At 33.9% G+C, this 12,801-nt stretch overlaps 1 protein-coding gene across 1 annotated transcript in view; it reads left to right on the forward strand.

The window, feature by feature from the left end:
- The window catches only part of LOC141454292 (voltage-gated delayed rectifier potassium channel KCNH8-like), a 218,381-nt gene that overhangs the window by 93,238 nt on the left and 112,342 nt on the right, over nt 1-12,801 (forward strand). The window lies entirely within an intron of this gene.

Here is a 12,801-nt window from a genome sequence, read left to right on the forward strand (position 1 = left end):
ATGTTTTGAAAACGAAGCGTAACTATCGTTAATCCTTTATAACAAAACCTCATTTTATTATGGTTAGAGTTCTTGTCCAAAAACTAGAAAGCACTTATTTACTAAAATAAGATAGATAAAGATTTTTGTCTAATTTTCACTATCAAAAACAATTTGTATCTTCCCTTCCTTCATATTAAACATTATTTTGGAGTGTAGTCTGGGATTATTGAGATTGAGGCAGCATTGTCGAACTGCAAAGCTGATGAAACTTTTGTAGTGAAAAGTATTACAGCGTTCCTGAAATTTTTAACAATGAGGCAAAGACATCAAAAGAAAGTAGAAAACTCTGGAAGTTGCTAGGGCAAAATACGGGAAAGAATCGTTGACCAGGAATGTCTTTTACACTTATAGAAAGCTGCCATGTAGAAAGCGTCATGTCATTGAGATGTAAGCGGGACTACAGATTGTAAAATGTTTTCAAGAAATAAGAATGTTTCTTGTGAGTTAGAATTTTGTAGATTGTAGAAGACTCTTTATGAGAACATAAAATATTGTCTCATCAGGCCAGCATTAATTTTTTCCATTTAGCTTGAGTCCGTCCGTATTAGGTAATTGGCAATAAAAAGTATATGATCTTTTCCCTCTTGTTGCTTTATATCGCTTTCAGATGTGTGTGGACAGTTACTGTTAGAGGCCATCATCCATTGATCTCTAATTATGTCTTGGCTGTGCTTTCAGCTTGGATCTTTCACTTCCTTTAACGTTTTATCCTTCCTCAATTTCTAGCTCAGGATGTTTACCCAATCTATTGGATCAGTTAATATTTCATTTAAAGGGTAAATTGCTAGTCATGATCTTAATTTCGTTGAATATTTTCATTCTTTCATTAAATCTACAGATTCTATCCAGCTAAACAGTAAAGAAATTATTCCTGACATCATATTCATTGGGGAGAAATGCTCTTTTTGCAAAGCTTAACTCCAAGAGAAAAGAATTCTGAGATTCTGTTTAGTGTGTGGCTATTAAATAACGAGACTATTGCTGTAAAACATTTTATTTTAAATTTATACATATTTAGTTATTATCACCTTCAATATACACCACTCCCCTATCCATACAACGCTCCATGCGAATTTACCATTGTTCGCAACAGTGCTGGAAGTCTTTTCCTGTTTGCTCCTGCATGACGCGTGCAGCTTTTTCTTTCACAGCTTCAACGGACTTAAATCGTGTTCCTTTTAATGCAGATTTGACTTTAGGGGAACAGATAAAAGTCACATGGGGCCAGGTCAGGCGAATAAGGCGGATGGCCTAAAACTGAGATGTTGTACTTAGCTCGAAACATCTTGACAAACAATGCAGTGTGAGCCGTCGCGTTGTCTTGATGGAGAACCCCGTGACTTGTTCTTTCACAAATCGGGTCGTTTTTTTCCTTACTCTTTCACGGAGTTGAGCAAGCACCTCAAAGTAGTAATGTTGATTAATTATAATTGATATTTACATCCGTTTTGGACGTGGAAGGGCGACCCGGGCGGTCATCATCTCCGACCTCTTCTTGAAAACGCTTGAACCACTCAAAAACTCGCGCACGTGATTAACATTCATCGCCATAAACTTCTTTTAATAAAAGATAAGTTTCAGTAGCGGTTTTACCCAGTTTCATGTGAAATTTCACGACAATTCGTTGCTCTACTATATGTGTAGTATCATGTTTTCGGCAAAACGAAACTAACACCTCTTACACAAACGACGGTTCCGGTCAGACAGATTTCTCTAGATGGATAGATAGGATGCTGCAATCGAAAGAGAAGGCTTTACGCTGCACAGCTGTCTATCGTTAGGATTTGGCGCATGTACTCGTATAGTTCTTCTGTAGCAGCATCAATCTCGTTATTTAACAGCCACATCTCGTACTTTCATTCCTTTACGCTTCATGCTTTTAAGTATTCTTTTTTTAAAAAAATTATTTACTTTCTCTTTTGGATTATCTATTATCGTCCTTCAAGTGAAGTTTTCTACTTTATGTTTTTCTTTTTTTAAATGTACGGTACAACCAGATCAACAATGTAAGAAGTTCTACTTAGACAGGAATTGAATGGAAAGATAAGCCAATTAACGACCTTATAATACATCAACACTGCTTATTAATTAGTGGTAAAAAAATATTGTTAAGCGAAAAATTAATCTAATTAAAAGATATTATAAACTAGATAATAGTAATTGTTGTAAATCTCTTAGGAAAGGTTTTTGATATCGTTTTACTTCTGTCCACAATGTTATTGAAAAGTTTATGTTTTTCTCAGGATGAAAATCTGTTACCAAAACCTCTCTATTAATTATCACCCACAAGAGCCATTTAAATTAAAAACAGTTATGTAACATCTTTTCTTTTTTTCCTTTTCCACCCACTTCAAATACTAGGTTTCAGATTATTTTCAATTAACTTTTGCCTGCTTGGATTATATAACATCCAATTTTATAACACTGGTGTTGCTTTTCACATGTTCAACCTACTCAATTTTATCTCTCTTAGATAAGTAGATAAATTCTTTATTTATTAAACAATATAAATATTTACAACTTTAGTGTTCAGTATACACAACTACAACCTCCATTACTGTTATTTTATAAATAATTACTTCTAAACGTTTTTAATTAAAGAAAATATTAATAATAATAAAAATTAATCTGGATTCCATGTTTAAAAAGGGTGGCTTTCCACTCTCATTTCGCTTAAATAATTAAAATTACAAGGTAACAGTGCGATCATTTTGACAATTAATTAATTTTCTAATAAACCAAGAAAAATACAAGTAGTTCTTTTGTCTTGTTTTAAAGTCAATATTAAACTTAGCTTAAAATGAGACAAAACAAATTGATGAAAGTGGCAAGACATTTTTCGTAACATTGTCAGAAATTGTTCTGACCATTTTTTTTAAGACATAGAATTCCATTGCCTGTCTCAATAATAATAGAAATAGGGTGAAGGGACCAGTAATTGACCGGGCACCAGTAATTGACATACCAGAAATAAACTGGTATTATAAGGGATATGAGCCGTTTTTAGTGGTGATTCTTTCAATTTCGTTATTGAGAAGCCTTTGGGCAGCAGTTCCAGAAAAATATTAATTATTGGAAGGTTCCTTGGTATCAGTGGAAGGTTATTTGTGTTAAAAGTTCAAAATCAAGGAAAAAACAATCCGTTGCTAAGGAGGATTGATAAGAAAATAATTTTTCTTTTTTCTTATTTTTCGTTTATTTGTTCATATATTCGTGTGGTTATCAATGTTCTGTTATAATTAGTATTACTTGTAGATTTCATTTATGTAGTTTTTTTTTTTTAATTATAAGAAGCATTGAGGATTAAAATGGGGCTGTCAATCACTGGTCCTTGAAACGGCAATCTGCCAGTAATTGACATGTATGTCAATTACTAGTCCTACAGCTTTTTTGTTTGAGACCAGTGATTGACTTCCAGGGAAAATGATAAGATAGGTTGGTAAATTTTATTATAATTAAAAATTCAATACATTGTAAAATAAAATCATTGATAAAAAATATCGGCAACATAAAATAAATAGTAAAACTTCCAACAAAATATGTTTAAATTAATGAATTAGCAAATGTACGCCTTATTTCAAGAGGGCATGCAGAATGATTATTCTGTAGAGAACAACAATGTATGGACAACAAACTGAAATAATCGTGATCGCCGAACAGCTTCACGAGACCTACGTGATTGATAAAAACGACGCCCACTTATCGGAGTTGGAAAATCTCTCATTCTCCCTCAGTTTTGAGTCCTAGCCACATGACAAAGAAGAAAGGGAGGAAATGGCTGAACCATAGAATTCCATCAAAGGAAACGGCCAGGGGAAAAATGAAGCTCCCTCAAGAGAAGTACCAGGTGCGAAATCAAACATACGTGGAGAGTTGGTGACTTTGTGATGTTACACATTAATAACATAAAAATGTTTGTAAGATCTATTGTATTTACCAATTAACAGACATGTTGACCGAAGACGAATATATAGCATCCCATAGGCTAAATAGGCTAAACTGTATTAAAAAAAAATGAAATCGGTATGAAAACCATTTTTAATTCCTAAATAGTTGAAGGTTGGATCGCCCTTTACTACTTTATGGAGAACGTTACCAATTTAATAAAACCGTTGATGTGTGAGGTTTTCAAATGGCTTGTGATTTCAAGTGGCTAATTATCAATTAATTACATAAGATATATTATGATGTTCATTTCCTATGTATTCCGAAAGAATATTTTGTTTTTTCATTCATTTTTTCTTTTATAGTGTGCCTATTTTAATAACACATATTTTTGTCAATTGGTTACCTAGTTATGTGAATATCAATGGTTTATTTGTAGGTATGTGTATATTAATAACTATCCTTTCCAAGTTAAAGAGTCAATAACAGATATATATTTTTTAATCTAGTTGTTTCTTCATTGACGTTTCATTTATTTATTACTGTTATAAGTGCGAATGCTTACAACCTGTAGCGGGACGCGATGAACGTGCACACAATGTATATATACATGTGCCCAAGAGGTAACTCAGTAATAATAAACAATAAAATACTGAATAGATGCAGAAAGTAAGAATGAATTACATTCAGATAGTTTGGTTTCGAAGCAAATGACACTGGCAGCACAGATTGTGGAAAATATTAGCGAAGCGCTCCAAAAGAAGGGAAGCTAGGAGAAATTTGGTTCACTAGAAAGCACCAACAACTCGAACCCAAAGACGCGTAGATGCCATCGGTAGCAGCGTTATAGGCGGAATGAATGAAACAAGGATGTGACCACATAGTCTAATCGGAAGTAGAGAGGGTAGTTTGGTAAAGTGAGAACCAAAAAAGTTCCCAAAAAAGGGTTTAAGTAACAAAATATTTAGCAGAAACTTGAAAGGATAAGAGAGCGGAAGAGTTGAGAGAAAGAGATAAAAGCGAGCCGACAGACATTGTGTACGATCTAACAAGCATTTTAGCTAATATCTCCTTGGTACTATTGAAAGTAAGGACTGTTCTTCAAATTACCTGTCTTGGTTTAAACTTAATTAAAATTGTCCGGTAGGACAGTTGTGTAAGGGTTGATCGTCAAAAACTGCATAAAAAAGGGCAATGTTGAAAAAATATTAGATTATTTAGGTTTGCCTATTTAAAAACTGATTGTAATTAATAATGAATAAGACTAATTTTTGTTATAAATCCAATTGAAAAAGTGATTTAGGTGATTTAAGTGATTTATTTAGATTTAAAAGTGATTTTGAAGGCATACCTTATGTCGTTTCATGAATATATTTGTATGTCAATTACTGGTCCCACCCCATGTCAAACACTGGTTCCACCGAAAATTCGGTATGTCAATTACTGGGTCACTGACATACTTCCAAAAAAAATCATTTTTGGTTGACATAAAGATCGAATTTACTGCTTTTAAAATATTAATAAAATAAAATACATCCTACTGGAGCGGTACAATTTTACAACCTTCATCTGGAGCCAAAATAACGGAAGTTATTCTATCTTAAACTCGAATTTTTTCTTAAGCAGTCAATTACTGGTCCCTTCACCCTAATAATCAGAAAAAATTAAGTTGTACACAAAAAAGCTTTGAGCATCTCTCGGTAGAGTGCTCCAGTTAAACAGAGTAGACCCAAGGCACCTTCGGCCAAGCTCATTCGTTTGGCAATGAAAAGCAAGCTAAGGGATTGAGAAATTTATAAGCATAAACTATGAGTTTCTATAGAAAGATCTGGACAGGATTTACAGGGATACTCACAGAAAAATTCGGAATAATAAACCTAATATTCTAGTTATTAGAGTTGGGAAATAAATTGCTGTCCCCTTTTATGAAAATATGCAGAAAGTGCAGGATAAGATCAGAAGAATATTATAAATGTGGCCCAGAAATCAGTTAATCTATACCATAAGAATTGGGCTAACAATCTGTATCATCAAACATTAAGTGATGAAGGTAGAAAAAGTTGTAACTATGGTGGCCATCCGAATGGCCCGCTTCTGAGAGCGTTCAAAGTGAAAGAAAATAATAATATAATTAATTTATTATTAAATAAAAACAATTCAAAGAAACTTGTTAACGATAAAAAAAAATAACCTATAAAAACGACCTGTTAGTGCCTAGGGTAGCTTAACTCAAAAAAATTAATAAACAAGACTGAAATTGCTAATAATTATTCTTGCCTGTTGTAATTATTTGGATTGGCCCCCATAGAATTAGGCACATGACCAGTTATACAAGTAATGCCTCATCCTAGTTGTTAATTTCATGAGTTTTAGAGCGTAGAGATTGCACGAATGCGATGCAGTCATTCTGACCTTTATTTCCCAACGAGAGAAACAATTGTATCCACGAACTGTAATTAAATGTGCTACTTTTATGTTGTTTTATGAAGTTAAAGTTGCAATAATTTAACTTTTTTTGTAGTACAGACATTTAAATAGCTTCGTACATAAATTTAGGCTTTAGTAAAAATAAACATTACATTACACAGCCTGCTCTAAAACCTTTTTTTAAAAAAAATAAATAAATAAATGCAAACGAGAGATATTACTTGCAGCGAGATCGTAAAATATTACAACGCCAATTTTATTATTGGCGGATCATAAATATTATCGTTACACATTTTTATATCAAATCATTATTGTGTTGATTCAGGGTTCGCTCTCATATTCATTGTTTATTTTATAATATTGTCTTTTATATTTAACTTACCAGCAATTTTATTTTTATTGAAAAACAAAATATTCTTTATTTTATGTACCAATATTTGAGTGCTTTATTTACAGTGCCAACACCTTAAATAATAAATGTTGCAGTATAACTTATAGGTCCAGTTGGTGCTTTCTTTCGTCTTGTGGACATCTATAATTTACTGCAAATAATGGATAAGAAGACATAATCAAAAAATTATTATTTGGGAGGAAACCATTTTGAATTCGAACAATGTGAAGGATAAAACGTTTTCCCTTCGGGCCAAACTCGTTTTTGCATTCAATTCTTTTAACCTGAGACTCATCTTATGGTGAAGAGCGTGGCTTTGTAAGTGGGAGATCCCTAGTTCGAATCCTGCGGGTGCAGCCATTCTTATTATTTAAAAAATATTAATACTTTTTTTTAATAAATTGTAGTCATACGCGGGATTCGAATTAGGGTCTTCCCACTTACAAAGCCACGCTCTTGACCACCTAGACCAACACCCGCCCATCCCAGGAAAGATATTCTTACCATAATCATAGGTCAGAGGACCTCCCAAAAACTTGTATTTGTGGAGGAAAATTAATATTGAAAACCGTTCAAGAATAGATAAAATTGTAACTTTGATCTTAAATATCTCTACTAATATTAGGGATATCAAAACGGGGTCATCATCATCACAGTTTTTTATGTAGTTTTCATAATCATTGTCAAAACCAGTGGTCCTTATGAAACTCCAATCGGGTTTTTGCCCGTAACTTCGCCAAAAATGAAGCATCGGGGGTGGAAAATTTGAAAACTAGACCAAAGAAAAACATATAGTTTACTTTGGGATTTTTCGAAATTCCGCTTTCCTAAAAAGTTATTAGCGGTTGGTGCGTTTTAAATGGATCACCCTGTATATCATTATTTCAAGAAGAGAATAAAATTAAAGAACGACAAGAGAATTTTGGTAGCAAAAAATTTGATATGTACATAATTGCTTGTTTTGGATCAAATTTTGGGATATGGTACTGAACAGATTATTCGTATAGGGATTTTGATTTAAAGTGGTCAAAGGTTCAAGAAAGATGAAAACCTGTGGACCAGTGATGACCGCTTTTCCTTTATGTTCTTTCCTTATCAAGGATACATTGGAAGACAATAAGGTTACATTGATCATCAACTAACATTCAGACCATTTCGATAACTTTATTTCAATTTGTTTTTGAATTATTTCCAGAACGTTGTAGAAATGGAGACCGATAATATCTGATGATTTAAAATAGAACAAGTTCAGCAGACCTGTTCCCTAACGATGTTAGGGTAGGACTGCTTGAAGGTAGGTAAGAGGATCCTTCAATGGAGGGCTTCTATTTGAAGGGTTAGTTGTAACAATCCTCTATTACAGCCTCCTACCGCTTCAATTTGTGACTGTCATCCTGCTTGTCACTTTTCCGCACGACGGAAAACTGTGTCCATTCAAAACTTTTCTGCAACTACGCCCGGACTTCTTCTGTTAACTTTCTTCACTGTTATTTTCATCCAATGTTGACTGTATCTATCTCTTACCCACACTCATAAATATACTCCCAATTCAAGTAACATTTTTTGGTAAAAAGAAAAATTCTATAGAAAATTACTTCTATTAAACAAAAACACGTACGAAAACTTTTCGATTCAGTTAAGTAATGATTAAATTAGCGATTTCATTTAAGATATATTTCTATATGTTTCTACCCAGTTTAAAAAACAGTATTTGATGGATTGTGTGGAGGCCCTGTGATATTCTAAATGCAAGTCTGTGACGGAAGTCATTCTAGGTTTCATTTTTGGTCCCTTAAGTTCTTTCAAAGTCCCGTAGACGTTGAGAAGGAAATACCAATAGCTCTTAGTACTTTTATGCTGGATAGGTAGTCACTTGGGACCAGTATGCCACCTAAAAGCCACTACCCACTAGCCACAGCTGGTGCAATTGGCCACATCCTTGAGTTCTCATGAGTAACTGAATATTTACCCTTACTAGAATAAGACCCACGAAGATTTAAAAATCTGGCCTCAAATGATGGGCTTAGAAAACATCTACATGGAGGTTCCTCCGCAATATGGGACAATCTGCTTCTTTTTCAGCACCTTTGAGCAGATTTGAGACCTTTCTTTGATGGGGAAAACTGTAGACATTGCAAAAAAAAAAAAAAAAGAGACGTTCCTTGTGTTAGACCTACAATGGATCATCAATGAGTCCTTTTTTATGGTGAGAAGTGAGAAAGCTCCTTAAACCTCAGTACCTAATAAGAGGTAACAACCACGTGTATGGAAGAGTTACGTAAAAGACCCGATAGCATCTCATAATTGATCCTGGACAGTTACCGAATTAACTATTTGGATTGTTGAAAACCCGCAGAACTCATTAATAATCGTGAATAATACGAGGGTTAACCACTCATGGAAACCCATAGAATATGTGTTAAATGAAATGCTAACAGCTGGTTAGCTGTGAGGTCAGGATCCTCCTACCTCTTCGTGACCCAAAATCTCCAAATGACCCATATCAGAAAAACATCTACAACATCTATCAGCTGTTCCAAATTCATAGAATATTCTAACTCCAGTCTTGAAGTTAAAGCACATAAAAACAAATTGAAGAGAAATTAGGGATTGTAGTCAACATCACGAAAGTGTTTAGATTAAAGAATTTGATTCTCTGAATTGCTGGAGGATTTTGCAGAACCCCGTGGTACGCCTCCATAAGTGCAATTCTGTTTTGAATGTTTTTGAACAGAATTAGTTGGTATTGTAATTTCATGGGTGACCTCCGTCCTTACCGATTTTCATTGTCGGTTTAAGTCAAGTATTCAGTTTCCATACGTATTCGAGTTCTCATGTCAGTAGTCGACCTGAATAATGTTTGAGGTAGCCTTCAATTCGATATATTTCCACAGACATTCACTACCTTTAAAACTCCTTTCGATTTCTCCTAACGTTCTTCCATTTCTAGAACCCAGAGCTTCTTAAGCTGTTAATTGGGAGAAAAAAAAATGAAGATTATGGTTTTCACTACTAATTCTTTTCCATTTCTGTACACATTGTACGTGGGTCTGTCAGTAGCAGTTTGGGACACGAGTTAGACAGATCTACACATAACCTACACAGACCAGAGTAATAGATATCTGTACTAGGTGACTGTATGTTGTGAATTAGAGGCACAATGATGTCCTCCGCCGCTACCGCTGGTCGTAGTTCCTCTATGCTCGGCTTCCATTGTTCCTTCAGTTCTATTGTTCAGCTCGCCATTGCTAACTGTGCTTGCCCAGGGCTCCTGCTCCTAATTCCTTCAACCATCTCCATCCAGTCATCCTATTCCCCCAAAATACTTCACCATTTCACCACATTAACATCATTCCGTCACACATGCACACTATTCCAAATTCAGAATACATGGAACAATTCCAGCTATGATCATCTCTTCTTCTATACCGTTCAGCTTCAGCTGTCTCCACTCTTTAGTTGTACGCCCTTTACTGTCAGCCATCGATCTCTCCCCTTTTTACACTGAATGTAATTGTTTCCTAACATAAAATTAGTCCATCCTCTTTGATCTTGTTTTAATTCTAGAGAAATTTCTAAAAAAGAGTCGATATTAAATTTGTACATCTTATATAAGAATTCTATTTGTAAAACCTTTCTTACCACTTTCTTCTTTTTACAATGTATTGGTGAAGATCCAATTTTTCTTCCTCAGAGAAACTAAACCCTCATCAACTGGAAGTTCAAAGCTTCTTTTGAACTCAAAGATTCTCTTTTTAACATTCTAATACATATCTTTTGAGTTGTGGAAAAGTTGATCTCATTATGATCTTAGACTGAAAGATAAGCTGATATTGGTAAAAACCAGTCATGGAAGAAACATTTGTTCAGAAGATCAAAAATGCTGTTCAGTAAAAAAAAAAATAAAGTTGGATATTTGTTGAAACTACCAGAGGATTCGAAATGAACTGAACGAAATCCCAAAAAGTTTAGTAAGTCTTCCAAATACTTTGAACTGTAAGTATACGAGCAGAAGAGTATGTCGACTAAAAGAACGACATTGTATTTAAATGTTTTGGAAATCTCATGTTACACATTGCTGACCATTCGGGAAAATCTCCCCGTTTTGTAAAATGTCACAGTGCACGACCGATCGGGGAAATCTCACCGTTTGACAATGCAATGCAATGGAGGACTGAATTTAAGTATATGCAGGCCTATGATATATTCTCAAAATCTAATTAATGTATGTTGTTGCAACAAAATTACAGTTATAAAGAAGGATTTGCCTGATATTTTAAAGAAAATTTGGGAATTTTATCTTTTATAGAAAAAGAGAAAAAAATTGTCTAAGTTGGGTGTTTTTCCAACGTTACGCTTTTTGTGCAGTTTTTGATGATCAACCCTTACACAACTGTACTACCGGACTGTTTTAATAGCGGCATTTATTCAAATTAATGAGAAAATATAGTTCCAACTGTCGCGACTAAGTTGTATGAACATGAATAACAATTCATGACGATTTGTCGTCTAGAAATGTAGCTAGAGTTGCAGCACAAATGTTCTGCCTATAACAGTGGATATATTTTTTATTTTCTTTTTCTTTGTCATTTTAGGTCATCGCAAGATACTGTAAATGTAAATGTGCAAATGATCTACCAAATTATTTGAATAGTACTTTATGTTCAAATATCTGTACAAATAAACATTTTTTTTCGTCTGGAGTTACTGTTAACACCTTTTTGCTCTTAACTATTTACTATTATAAAAGGATCAAAATCAGAGCATTAAATCAAGGGAATACTCTAAGCATTGTAAGCTCACTTTGCAAGAGAGAGTTTCTCGCACTTCGATGACTATAATAAACTCCCTTCAGTTGCAATATATTCAGTTGCAACACGTGCGGTCGGCAATGTGTTAACAAATCATTTCATCAAAAAATGCTAAAATCATTTTGACCTTAATTAGTGTGATTATATTTGACATCCTAAAATAAATCAAGTAAGGTTAAGGCACAAATTTGTCTGCAAAAGTAGGAATATTTATTTGAACTTATCTAATCTACTTAATTCGAACTTGTCCTATTTTCCCAAGTTCGAAAATTGGACAGCATTGCAATCTTAACAAGAGAAATTAAAACCCTTTAATTACCTAAATAACAAATCATAAATCTCTAATAATAAAAATGTTATTACGATCGATTATACTTATTTAGTTTAATTAGAATGAGATAATGACGGCATTAGTGTCGCCAGTAGAACATCCGTACTCTTTGACTAGTTCACTCGCCCAACATTAAACTAGTGTTTGATCTTGTATCATGATCAAAGAGGCACCTGCCTAATTGTATTCTACTTCACCTTCTATATCTTCAAGTAAGGGGGACATTACCTCTTATATTTTGAAATACAAAGGTTTGTAAATCAATGGGTTGTTGTTTCCAATTAGGCAGCTTCGCTGAGCCTAATCGAAGAATTAGTCTTCGAAAAAAAATAACCGACTTTGTCTCACTTCTGTTCTTAAGGTTTGGCTCGCAAATTTACTACAAAAACTCTGCCCATTTGTGTCATATTTTAATTCTTAATGATATTTTATACATTTTGTAAAACCTACATTACAAATACATCTTTGCGTAGATAATGTATTAAGTCTACAGCAAATTTCTTGGAACCATTTACAAAAGAAAACTCCATTGAAGAAAAGAGGAACTTCTAGTTGAAGAACATTTCACATTCTTGTTTTTAGCAACACATTGAAGCTTTCTTAATAGAACTTAAGAGAAAGGATTAACCTACAAAAAGGGTTTATCCAGTCCGCAGCCCCAAAAAAGAAGTAGAAGAGTATTCACTTCTATTTTTACGAAAGGATACTTCATCAACTTTTTTAGAAGTAGCGATTTTGACTTATTTTTCGCTAGATAGGCCATCCTAAGAAAGGTCATATTATACAGCGCAGTTAATATTCTATAACCACGAATTTTGAAACCTTTCTATGTAGGCCCCTAGGGACATCATTTCTCCTAGCGACCACTTTTATATCTATATCTAGGTAAACTTAGAGGTAGCCTTATTGTAGTG

Source organism: Rhodnius prolixus, unplaced genomic scaffold (assembly GCF_049639745.1).
Source record: "Rhodnius prolixus isolate KJV_2025 unplaced genomic scaffold, Rpr scaffold_9, whole genome shotgun sequence".
In the NCBI taxonomy this organism is placed as follows: domain Eukaryota; kingdom Metazoa; phylum Arthropoda; class Insecta; order Hemiptera; family Reduviidae; genus Rhodnius; species Rhodnius prolixus.